Source organism: Squalius cephalus (assembly GCF_949319135.1).
Source record: "Squalius cephalus genome assembly, chromosome: 2".
Taxonomy (NCBI): Eukaryota; Metazoa; Chordata; class Actinopteri; order Cypriniformes; family Leuciscidae; genus Squalius; species Squalius cephalus.
The window spans coordinates 56,114,543-56,128,415 of record NC_137123.1 but is presented as its reverse complement, the minus strand read 5'-3'; the positions used below and the strand labels follow the sequence as shown (position 1 = coordinate 56,128,415).

Here is a 13,873-nt window from a genome sequence, read left to right as displayed (position 1 = left end):
CAACGCATTTGGCTATAATATTATAGTCTATCTACTTATATCAAGACAGATAACAGATTGGACCAGGGCAAACAAAGCGCTAAGTAGCTAAACCAGGAAGTGAGATTACGCGGATGGCGCCACCCAGTGCTACTTCCGGAATAAGGTGAATATTGACACCAAACATTTTGTCTCTCATTGTCACCTAACCACATCATAATAATTTGATAACAATGCCACCTATTGGTCAAAAGTGATAAGCAAGCTAATCATATTACAGTGATTGTATTTTAGATTTTTCAGCCATTTTAACTAAAACAATCTAAAAACATATTTAATTACTTGTTGTTGCAGTTTTTCTGAAGCTCCCTGCCATGCTTGCATGTCACATTATTCCCTTTTGTGCTTGGCCCCGATAATTGCTGCTTGCAGCTGGATTTTTTTTTTCAAACTCTCTCATATAACAGGATGTCCGGTGGTGAGGATAAAGGATGTTGTTGTCTGCTTCAGATGTAGTCAGAGTTGCAGAAAAATAATGATAATGCAACAAATAACAAGATTGTTTTATTTATTTTTATCAGGTTTGTTAAAAGTGTGATTGAATGATGTTAGTTCATTTGCGCAACCATGTATTTGCTATAACAATGAAAATATTTGAAAAACAGCTCTAAACAAGTAATGATGCAATCCTTTAACCCTCTATGGTATGCATTATGTTCTAACCATAACATATTTTTTTCAAATAAGTTTTTATTACATGAAATAGCTTCAATCATACAAATCAAAAAATATGTTTTATAAATATATTTTTGGAGGGGAGGGAGGGGAGTATACTTAGGGAAATGTTGCCATATAGTAACACTTTACCACAATCGAAAATGGTCAAAAAGTAGTTTTTCTAAAAAATTATGATTTTCTTTTCTATTTAATTGCACATTTCTTATACTACAAAACTATAATTAATATAATACTATAATTAAGTAGATGAGACAAAATTGTTACATTAGGCATACAATCAAAGACTATCATTGATACTTAGTGAAAGCAGTTAGTAAAAAAACTAATAAACAACATTTTAAAAACACATTTAAGTTTAGAAAACAACTAAAATGTATGTATGTGTCAGCGTGTGTAATACGAATAATAATAATAATAAGTGTTTGGTGGTATTGTATGCTATGCACTTTTATAACTATGTTTCACAGTTTCACTATCAATTTCTGTATTTGTAACAGTTCAGTTTGTCCCTTGAAATGCTAGGTTATTTGCATCTTTTCTGACGGACCCTCCATGCCTTACATTCACTTCTCTTCTCCCTTTCACTTAAATCGCTTCTTCTCTTTCTCTTTTTTTGTGTCAATGTTTCTGGCTCTGTTTCCTTTTCTGCAAGTATTCTGCTCTGTGTTCAGGATCAGCATTCTTTACACTGTCGCTACTTCTCAGCTGCACTCAATTTAGCCATATTCTAACTTTTCTTTATCATTGTTAATCCTCCTTTGGTCAGGCAAAGGAGGATTAACAATGATAAAGAAAAGTTAGAATCATGAAAACTTAGTGCTATTTTAAGAACTAAGAACTTGGCTTGATTAGCCAAAAGAACTAAATGAATAGCTTTGAATAAAGTTTATCTATAAACGGTAGTCACTGGTGTTACTGATCTTCACTGTTGTTACCCATAAGGAAGGTGACACAGTGACAATTTTCATGAAAAATGCATTTTACAAAAAATTCTGCAAGGTGTCAAACTACATGTTGTCAATCATGTTGTCAAACTCACTAAATTAAGTAGTTTAATCCATTTGTAATATATCTATATCTATATCTATATCTATATATATCTATACACATTTTTTTTTACAATTCCCTAATACTAAAGTAGGTCATACCATTGAATTCAACTAAAAGCTTTATTTGAAATCATGAGATAAATGAGAAAATTTCTGATAACTGAAAAGAGACAGTGAACTTACCATGGGCCTTTCTTCATTGATCTTCAGGAAATAGAAAGAAGGAAGTCAAGTGATGTCATTAGTCTGATTTTTATTTCAAAATAAGAGATTTTTGTTAAACGGTAACACCAGTGACACAACTCCAGGGGACCAGGGATATTTGATAGTTATATATGTATACATATTGTATTTTAAATGGTAGAAAAACCTGTTTTTGATCTCAAAATAAAGCACTTTTACTCTCTACGACTGTGGGGACGAGCACTTCTGTGGTGCTTGGAATTCTATAGAATTAATTAAAAAAACAAATGTGTTCCGGTGTTTCTGTTTTGGATCATAACAAAATGTCTTGAGTCATTGTAAGAACTGATTTTCCTGCTAAAACAAAACGCACCCTGCAATAAAGCCATAAAATGCACCCTGGACAGCAGATAGCAAAGACAGAGCACAGAACCTTGTCCTGCCCAAACTTATCTCCTTGTCCCCTTGTTTGACTTCAACTCATCCCCCCTCTCTCTCCTCAAGGCACTGAAAGTTCATTAAGAATGTCTATATAACACATATGATGTATCTTGTGAATATTGTATGTTGTTTTTCCTTTTCATGTTTGGTATCATTTTAAGGGTCACAGTGCGATTGGTAAAATGGTCTTAATTTCATTGCAGTCATTGGTTTAATGAGAAAGATTGAGAACTTAGGAGAATCCTGTTTCTCCTCTCTGGCTGATATCTCTTTACAGTATCTCCCGAAACCAGGTGCTACCCCCCTGGGGTACATGGATTGGCCCAAACAACTCTAAACAACATTTGTATAACCCCTTTTGTTCTGGTCTGGTATTTAAGGCGAGGTGACAGAGCAGTCTTTGGGACTCTTTTACCACTCTTTTACCAGGTGTTTTCCTGTTGGAAAGCCCTGACACATTACTGTGTGTCTCTGTCAGGAAAACATTACTTACTTTTAGAGTCATCTTTGAGTAAATTATGTCATGTATTTATTATTTCTGAATTGGCTTTTAATCATTTACATCTGTAAATGGCATGATACATTTTTACCTGACAAATAAATGTTACATCTTGATTGATTCTGAAGTATTCTGAAATCATTATTTTAATATATTAAGGAGGCTGGTGCTACCGCAAATCTTAAGGTAGTGTAGCGACTGGGCTATTTGAATCATTCGTTCGTTTGATTCTGAATTAACAAATTCGGACTCTCTGTGTTTTCTAAGCACATTCCTGCCCAAAATGTTCTTTGCTAAGCTTACCAGAGCTTGTAACCTCCTGACTTCGAAATTACAAATCATACGCCAGGCTCCAGAGAGACTGGAGCAAATGGACTTTTACGACATTAATTGCACCTCAGAGATACTCCAGAAACCTGGAAACCACATTCTTCTTCCCTGTGGGGAGCTTCAAAAGGACCCACAAAGAGATAACAAAACTTTCTAGAGACATTCCAAACACACAACAACTTACCTTGCATTTAATTCATAATGATTCAGAACCTAAGATGATGTATTAAGGCCTGCATGGGTAGCCCTTTCATGCCATAGTCACGATTTTCTGCATTTGTAACTTGGAAGTGTTTCTCATAAGTAATGTTCTCAAATAGAAACATGGTCTAGGTAACCTGACCCCTCCTGCTATAGGATAACACTTTACAACACCCCCTGGGAGACTGAGGAGTCATCTCACACACACATGCACACACACACACACACACACACACACACACACACACACACACACACACACACACACACACACCTTTGTATTAGAACTTAGAAATATCATTTTCATATAAGTACAATGCCATTATGCATTTGTGATTAGTTTTGCTTTATAATAGAGGTGTAGTTTTCTTATGTGTAATCTGGAATCAGCATTCAAGATTGTCTGGCAATTGCCTTCCCCCCCACTTTGGTTTTATTGCCTAACGGAATGTCAAGCAACGGAGCTTTTAGGAGTGGAGCAGAATTAAAGTGTTAATCTTTCCTCCTACTTAAATCCTACATTTTCTATATGTATAACCACTAAAGAAATGTAAACATGGATGTAATTTCCCATCTCATAATTTTTCTTTTTCGTGGTGTAGTTTGTGTACCCTGGTAAACTTTGGTAATAAGGTTAGACAAATCAGGTGTGTAGCCTACCGTGTTTTGTTCCTTAAGTTTCATCTCCATTTGTAGCTTAGTGTACAACACATTTTGGGTAAACCTTATTTCTAGCCATGTAACTTTAAAATGTTTGTAATTACGCATATCTTATGTAACTTGGTGTTCCTAAAATCTTCCTATGACAAGTTTCATATCTCTGAAATTCTCTCAATCTAACGGAGTCGAATTCCGATAGCAGAATGAAGTAATATGCATTATTTTACACTTTTTCATATTTTGGGAGCCGAACAGCTCAAAGCCCATCTCCTCATGACTCATTCGAGTGGGCGTTGCCCCAGAGACAAAGAACCTTTTCCCGCTTCAGATCTTTGGACGTTCATTGGTTGTTCGCGCGAACAGAGGCGTCAACCCATATTTTCCATAAAGACCGACTCAGGAAATCTCCGATAAGCACTTTTACGAACCCGCTTCGCCAGCGAGAAGATCCATATGGCTCCCTTTTAAGGGAGCATTCTCCGTTTTCTCTTATTCTGTTTAATCTTTTCTTTATTTTCGTATTCGGACTCAGCGAAGCAAACGCAGCAAGCAACTTCAACTCAAAGAAAAAGACTCTTTTGAAAATCCCGCGGCCGCGCACACCGAAGCAAGCCCTGCTTTCTTAAAGAAACACACGCAGCTGCTCTTAGGACACACGCACGAACTCGGCGTTCTTCAGCAACAAAGAGAACCATTTTGCAAGATAAGTTTATTGAACTTTTAAGGTGATTTGATTCTTTGTTGTCTCTCGAGGTTACCCTGCCTGTGACTTTGCCTAACTGTGATCGATCTTGGATCGCACATGTTAGTTTCACTTTCTCTCATCTCTCTCATTGTCCGATCTCTCTCTCTCTCTCTCTCTCTCTCTCTCTCTCTCTCTCTCTCTCTCTCTCTCTCTCTCTCTCTCTCTCTTTCTTTCTTTCTCTCTCTCTCTCTCTCTCTCTCTCTCTCTCTCTCTCTCTCTCTCTCTCTCTCTCTCTCTCTCTCTCTCTCTCTCTCTCTCTCTCTCTCTCATTTTCGTTACTCGTTTAGTCTTGTATTTGTTTACGTATTCTGTATATACATACATATTTACCCTGTGTGAATCGTAGTTATTAGTTCAATTATTAAAAACCCATTATATCCTAGATTGTCTCGGTATGAGTGTTCATTTTACAAGTCAATGAAACGACGATCAAGCTACGCTTTACAAATGCGCTACTGTTAAGTAACCTACATTTTATAAGAACAAGAAAGTAATTTTCATGGCCAGAAAATATAGCTTTCTTCGAATTATAAGAAAGAGATAATTTTGTTGAGAAGTTGATGGAATTAATTTTACGACCAGTTTGCGGGACAAACAACTGTTTAATTAATACATTAATTTCCCTTAAAAATTATTCTGATTAATTGATCTGAAAGAGGGACCTTTTGGTGTATTAATGATTAAATTATAATTCATTGTAATTGAACATTGATGTATACGAATGGGTCTAAATTTCAGTTTCAATAATTTATTAATATTGTAAGAATATAGATGAATCAACCCGATTCATAATTTTGATTCCCTATAATCATTTGAGCTAAGTCATATTCCTTACAGTAGGTCAAACTAAAGGCGCATGTATGAACGGAGCAGTAGGCACGTCATTTGAAGACCTTTTGATTTCTGTCTATCACTGATTTAGCAAGTTGTATGGAAATGGCTAAATTAAACTACACTCTCTTGTTCGAGTGAGCAGTAGGCAACCGACTTTAGAGGTATTAGCAAACCCTACATCCTCTGACTAAAATCAGAATTAACAAGTTTGTGTCCGTGAGAAACACGATCTGGCCGACGTGATCTCTATGCGGCATTGGGTCCATAATGAATTAATAATTGAAAGTATGGGATACTCAGAATAATCAAAGTTCTAAATTAATTCATAATCAATATTTATGATTAATTTCTAATCAGAAATATGATCTAAATTTGATTAGCATTTGAAATCGGAGTCAGATTAAGCGTAGAGCTAAAGTAATACTAAAATTAAATTCCAATAAAATTAAGTGAACTTCACTGGAGCGCTGAAAAGACATACACGCATTAAACCTTCGCCAGGCCGTTGGTTTCCGTCGTTGGGCCAATGGATGGTCCTTACATCATCCTTGAGCCCTGAGCCATTTTTGAAATTTCTCAAAAAACAACTTTTTCGAAGTCCTAGGCCGTTGTTCCAATTTTCTACAAAATAGGCACACAGAACAGAAGCTAAGGATGGTTATCAAAACAATTTTCATAATTGAAGCATTGGTCAGGCAACGGCCATTTTGGTAATGTCCAAGCTTAACAAAAATTGACAAACAAAGACAACAGGACATTGTAAATGACACACCAAGTTTAATAAAATTCCACCAATAGCGACCAAAGACACATTTGTCTGGCATGTTTAAGTAAACCACCATTGGCTGTGGCACATATGGTCTATGCTTTTTAAAACGTACAGTGGCCTACTCTTAAAAGAAAGGAAGTGTTTGCACATATTGTACTTTGTGTTTTTCCACTGTGCATGAGTGCATCACATGATTGACCATATATGGAGTCTTTTATGTACAATTGTTTTTATCACTCCTCACCTATATCAAGGTTGTGGTTCATTCACACTTTTTCTCGTACGTACACACATGCATAGTATATAAGCTGAAGGCTTTCAATAAAGATTTGACTTTGAGTGAACTACACTGCCCTACTAAGGCAAAAGACCTTAACTCACCAGAGTGTGAAACTGAGAAAAATGACTTTAAAGTTATCTTAATGTCCTGGCAATTGAGTTATAGGTATAATATTGTAATTTTCACATGTTGTAGTGTATACCTTTATTAACCCATCTACAAAAAAATTTTGAACTCAAATCTGACCTTTGACCCTTTTTCGGAAGTTACTGTATTCTGCCTTAGCATTGCCCACAAAATGACAATCGGTCATACCAAGGCAAAAGACCTTAACTTCTATTTTATAGCCAATGTTATGCTTAAAATGTAAGCAATATTAAAATTGGACTCACTATGATAAAAATGGCTTTACATGTATCAACAAGAAGTTAAAGTAGTGAGAATATTTGGAAAAGTATGAATGGTTTTAATTAACATGAATTTCATAAAACAAAGTTGATTAACATCACTAAAGTATAAAAGATGTGGAACATTTAAAGGTGCCGTAGAATGGATTATTTTATTATTTTATAATGTTTCCTGGGGTGCCCTTATAATGTTAGTATGTTTTTTAGATCAAAATTTGTTATAATTTAGAAATAAAAGGCATATTTCCTAGCCTGATTTCATTCCCTGGTTTGAACACTCTGTTTGAGGGGGCGTGTCTGCTGTGAGACTTCAGTGTTGTTGCCCTCTGCTGTGATTGGCTGACATGCTTGCATATGGAATATCTGGCGTTACATGTAGAGTTATCTGGAAAACTTTTACTATTACAGCTTTTATACGTTTTTACCATTACAGCTATCGGGATTAACGAATCATGAGAAGTTTTTTAAGTATTTAGATCTATTCCCATCACATAAAAGGTTGCAGTGATGAGCATTAAGCAGATGACAGCCTGTTGATAGCGTGAATGAAGATCTTATCACTGCAACGCGATTTACTGATGCATAAACAGTGTTGAATGACTTTGAGAGAAAGATTATCTGTCTGAACTTGAACAATTACACATCAGAAATTCACATAACCCACTGGTTCTTCAGAGGCTCGGATGAAGGAGCTAAAAAAATATTTTTGTGTTCATTTGTACGTATCCAAACACTGAGCAACTGCCTTGCTTCGTTCGCTCGTTTGCAAGCCACGATGTCTCTCGAGGAAAAAACAATATCGCGCTGGATCTAGATAACACAGTGTAAATTATCGTTAATAAAATCACTACTTACCGCTTGCGGGAATATAACGTTAGTTGAAATTGCCCCCTTCATCCGTTTGAGACGCCGAGAGAAGCCTGGGTGCTTGATATTGTTCCAGGTTAGAAAAACAGTCCGTGGTGAAATGGACAGAGCAACTAACAACTTCGAATTAAACTGTAGCGGTATCTGATTATAGATGGATCTGACATTTTCCCTATGATCCTCCTCCTGCTTGTTTCTTCACCTGCAGAACTTCTGATGATTCGGCTGTGCAGTTCCGCCTGGCATTGAACATGGGCTGGCATATGCAAATTTTTGGAGGCGTACATATTAATGATCCCAACTGTTGCGTCACAGTCGGTGTTATGTGGAGATTCGCCTGTTTTTCAGGGGTGTTTTTCAAAAACGAGATTTAAATAAGAAAGAGAAAACTATGGTGTTTGAGACTCACTGTATGTCATGTCCATGTACTGAACTCTTGTTATTTAACTATGCCAAGATAAATTCAATTTCACATTCTAGGGCACCTTTAAAGTTTTTTTTTGAAAACTGAAAGTGTGTGTGTGTGTGTGCGTGTGCGTGTGTGTCGAACAGTGGGATCGCGTCCGCGCCTCTCTCTCTCTCTTTCTCACGCACGCACGCACGCGCGCACACACACACACACACTTCAGTTTTAGAGCCGGTAGCAAGTTTTAAAAACTCGTGGTGGATGTAATGGATTTGCCTTCTCGTCGGTTGTTTGACATGGATTTTAACCAAGGTTCAACAAAAGGTAGGCTCTAAATTATTCCTGTTGCTGGTGTATATGGGTGTGTCGTTGCGGCTCCAACCAACCAACTCGCGTAGTTTTCAGTCAGTGGACTGTCATTGGCAGGCGAGAGCTAGCTATGAAGCATATTTTATTTCAGTTGTACATGTAGCTTTGTATTACGGGTTGTGAATTAAGATATCATACAAGCCTGCTCTATTCAGCGCTTGTTACTGGATAAATTGTTGATTATGGCTCGAAAAGTGTTTGTGTCTAGTTTGTGAAGTAGTATCGCTAGCTTAAGGCTACCGCTAGCTATTATTGGATGTTAAAGATTCAAAGCCATCTCCACCATCATTTTCCCCCGAGAGTATGCCATTCTTCAAACCTAACAAAAGCAATCACTGTGAAAAATGTACGTGTGTGTCTGAGGTGATTTAATTGCTACATCATAACCCCGTAACTCCAGCGCGGCAATACTTTGATGGTCGGTTAGAAGGCAGAGTGCCGTAACTTCACGGCAGCGCACCCGTAACTTCATTCGAGTGTTCAGGAGCAGCGAGAAACGAAGGCATAAAGCCGTAACTGACGTTACGGGCTTCTACCATAGTTTCCCCTTGGCTTTTTGAAGTTACGGCAAAAACATAATCTTATTCCACCCAAAAAACAATCGAATTGAAACTTGATGTTTGTCTACATGATAAAACTTATGTTTATTGTCCTAAAAATTACAATAACTCATTTTCGCCAAAAATTGAAGTTACGACCTTTTGCCTTAGTGCGGCAGTACACTTCTGTGTCTGTGTCATTCTTGGTCCCTGATATCAGTGTCACTGTCTGTGTCTTTGATTCGATAAGGAAGATCCATAATTATTTATCTAGCAGCTTGTTGAGTTCACTCATGGGCTCACTGTTGAGTTTGTTAGGTTGAGATATTATGCACAAACTGGGAATGGAAATTACTTTTGATGAGAGTACAATCTGTATGTCAAGCCTGCAGCTCTCTGTTGAACCATTGCCAAATGTATGTGATGCTGTTGAATTGCAGCAACAACAGGAAACAGATACCACAGAGGCACAACCACAGAAGGGGTCCAAGGTTGAGGAAGTAAACCCAATTCTTTGGTCTAAATGTAAAGATGACATAGTCACAGAGGAAGTCAAGAAACTCCTCGGTGGCAGGGCACCGGGGGTGGATGAGATCCGCCCTGAGTACCTCAAGTCTCTGGATGTTGTGGGGCTGTCTTGGCTGACACGCCTCTGCAGCATCGTGTGGCGGTCAGGGACAGTATCTTTGGGATGGCAGACTGGGGTGGTGGTCCCTCTTTTTAAGAAGGAGGATCAGAGGCTGTGTTCCAACTACAGGGGGATCTCACTTCTCAGCCTCCGCGGGAAAGTCTATGCCAGGGTACTGGAGAGGAGAATACGGCCAATAGTAGAACCTCGGATTCAGGAGGAACAGTGTGGTTTTCGTCCCGGCCGTGGAACACTGGACCAGCTCTATACCCTCTCCAGGGTGCTGGAGGGTTCATGGGAGTTTGCCCAACCAATCCACATGTGCTTTGTGGATTTGGAGAAGGCATTCGACTGTGTCCCTTGCGGCATCCTGTGGAGGGTGCTCCGGGAGTATGGGGTCTGGGGCCCTTTGCTAAGGGCTGTCCGGTCCCTGCATGACCGGAGCAAGAGCTTGGGTTGCATTGCCGGCAGTAAGTCAAGACTTGTTCCCAGTGCATGTTGGACCCAGGGCTGCCCTTTGTCGCCGGTTCTGTTCATAATTTTTATGGACAGATTTCTAGGCGCAGCCAGGGGCCGGAGGGTGTCAGGTTTGGTTTTCAGTTGGCATGGTTCTCAGTTGGAAAAGGGTGGCTTGCCCACTTCAGGTTGGTGGAGAGTTCCTGCCTCAAGTGGAGGAGTTTAAGTATCTTGGGGTCTTGTTCACGAGTGAGGGAAGGATGGAACGGGAGATTGACAGACGGATCGGTGCAGCTTCTGTAGTAATGCGGCCGATGTACCGGTCTGACGTGGTGAAGAAAGAGCTGAGTCACAAGGCGAAGCTCTCGATTTACAGGTCAATCTATGTTCCTACTCGAAATAATCGGAAGCTGTAAGATAATATGGAATGATAATGTGGAATGACATGAGGAAAATGGCGACGGCGCGAAAGCAGCGCCATCTGCTTTCGCACTACAAAACCGCGATTTGGCAGAAAATCCACAACGTGCTTTTTATAACTTTGTTGCTGTTTACCACTGTCGGCCCTCCACTACGAGTCTACCTGTCCTGGAAGACACAAGCGGAACACCTAAGCCTCGATAACTATCGGGTGCAGCAGGTGACTGGGACGGGAGAACACTGGCTTTTGCACTCAAACTGTGCCGCCAGGGGCGTCACTAGGCCCTTTTTAGGGGGGCTTCATGAACTTCTGCCCAGCCCCCCTAAAAAATATTTGATTAATACATTTTTGATCGCTTCAGTCCCCTTTAAAAAAACTCATTTGAAACGACGGCAAGCTGCGTCAAGTTTCGGCTCCTCCCCTTATCTGAGTCTGCTTGGATTTAGCGTATTTTTCAATCTGCAGTGGCGCCGAGCAGAGCGAACATCTGAGAGTACAAGGTGTGTCGTGAGTGCATTTATTGATAGATTGCTATGATATTACATCTGCATCGGTGCAGTTCTTTGTCATAAATGCATTGCAGTTTACATAATGTAATGTTACTGGAGCATTGGGAGCAACACGGGACGGTTCGGTTTCTCATCCAATACCAATACGTTTCGCTGCGTTCACCTTCAGCCCTTATCACAGTGTGATAGTTGTTTTTTATTCCTACAAAAATAAAGCGATTAACACCCATGAAAACATACTTTAGAAAACGATCATGATTTATTTTAATTTACTTTTTAAACTTTAAAACATATTATTTTGTATTTCGGCATTACATTATGCTGCCATGCACAGAAATGATTAAAGACACACATCATTGTCTGAAAGCACTAACGTTAGATGGCCCAGAGAGAGAAACATCATTATTATTTTGGAGTTTTTTGGAGTTATTTTGTTTTGTATTAATAAATATAGTTTTGTATTAAGTAATAATGAATCAGGAGGAGTGTACATACATATATTAGAGTAAGAGTAGAGTAAAGGGATTTGTGATTTTCTTTTAAGTACTTGATTTATAGAAGTGGCAAATTGATAATTCATGCTGTTATTTTTAATAAATAGAAATAAATATAGAACAGATTAATCATATTGCCAATAGACAGTTACATTAATACACGTTTAGCTGGTTAGTTAAATGATTTGAAATTAAATAGATTTTCACAGGGTAACTTGATGAATAACCAACCGTATTGTTGATTACAAAGGCTAAAAAGCTTAAAAAATAAAATTATTTATATTTCATTGTAGATGGACTTAGTTACCTAGCTTTCCTGGTAGCTTTTTTGTCTGAGAAAATGATTCATAAATCAACCTATTAGTTGACCCTATGTTTACTTTCTTCACTGACAGACAAAAATGAAAAGCCTTAATCAGTCAAAGCTCAGCTTTAGGAGGGGAAAAGACAGAGCAAGATAAAAACAAAGAGAAAAAGAGTGTGATGCTGATGAGGTGAGAAAAAAACAGCTGCCCGCACATGGTTTTAAAGCTATTGTCATCCAATTTTTTTGGCCTTTAAAACATCTTATACTACAGGGCTGTTGAATGCTTGAATCTGATTGGTTGAAGAACGTTCTAAGGTGTGCATTATTTTCAGGGAAATGCACAGCTAAAGTAGTTCCAGACAGGTCTTGACCGCATTACAGTTCCATATCACTTCGCGTAGTTAACTGTAATAACGGAAAACATAACAAGAAAAAACATGCAGCCCCATGCGCTTGATCTTCAATGTCTAGCTTCACAATCAATGGAAACATGCAGTTTAATTTTAATAAATAAAGTATATAGTCCTAGGCTATCTATAATCAATAGAAAATTAAACTGAATATAGGCTAAATAAATGGATAGTCCTGCAGCACGGATTTTTATTGCAGATAATATATAACAAATAAATAATTATTGATAGGCCTACTTGTTAAAAGGGCTTTGTGTTTCATTTATTTGGCTAGTCTACTGTCATCTGTCAATAATGTAAAAAAGAATGAACAAATTAATTATAACGAATTGAATTAATAAATAAATAATAATAGCCTATTGACGCACATGCTTTTCTGTCTCATTATTGCAACATCTCTCTCTAATAACTGCATTAATAGCTGCATAAAGCCGGGGACACACTTTAAGGCCGGTTATGAATGTAATTTGATACTTATGACTGATCATGCCCAAACGCGTGTTCAGCGCTTTCAGTCTGTGTTCAAAGTCGGTGTTTAAAATCTGCTGCGATGAAAACAGTCAGAGAATGTGTCAGCTAGTCGTGTGCCCCCAGCATTAGTCTGCTATCAGTGGCTCAAACCTCCGTTACTAACTCTAAAATGACGTTTTGGAATTAGCAACGGAGGCATGGTATTACATGCGTAAGAAATTAGTCCTACATACAAGAGCGTTTTAATGACAACAACTTTACAAACGTCTTGAAATACATAATCTGAACAATGTTTCGAGGTGTGGTAACTGTAGTATAAGCGGAATAATTGACTTCAGGCCGTTGAATTATTAGAAAAATAATGCACACCGAGGTGTAACGGCCACTCCGCTTCGCGTCGTGACCGCATTACCACCTCGGGTGTGCATTATTTTTCTAATAATTCAACGGCCTGTCGTCAATTATTCCTTACTTAAAATGCACATATGTAGATCAGAGAAATCAAAATTTTCTCGGTGAAGCATGCCCCCGAACCCCACTAAATACCTCACATTCGGTACCTCAGTGATTATAAAACCGTGCCATATGCATGTTACTGGATGAATGAATGAAAATACTTAATAATGAGCATTAGACCATAAACTAACTTTTTTTTTTTTTTTTTTTTTTACATCATACCCTCATTGGGGGCTGAGCCCCACTAAAATGAAAATCCTAGAATCGCCCCTGTGTGCCGCAAACATTCGGACTATATCCTACCATCACAATCTTTTCGGACTTTATGCCATACTCATCTGTTTTACGTAATGGTTGTGCCTCGATTGACCATCGTAAATCACAAAAAACAGCGAGGACTTACCTCACCAGCGCGGAAGATCCAC

General features: G+C 38.3%; 1 protein-coding gene across 1 annotated transcript in view; it reads right to left on the bottom strand.

Annotated features, from left to right (window-relative positions):
- Positions 1-1,974, bottom strand: part of LOC307173691 (interferon-induced protein 44-like) — a 38,302-nt gene extending 36,328 nt beyond the window's left edge. Inside the window, exon 1 of the mRNA XM_079897017.1 lies at positions 1,950-1,974. The gene's annotated coding sequence lies outside the window, so the exon portion shown is untranslated. The remainder of the gene's footprint in view (positions 1-1,949) is intronic.
- Between the last annotated feature and the right edge of the window lie 11,899 nt (positions 1,975-13,873).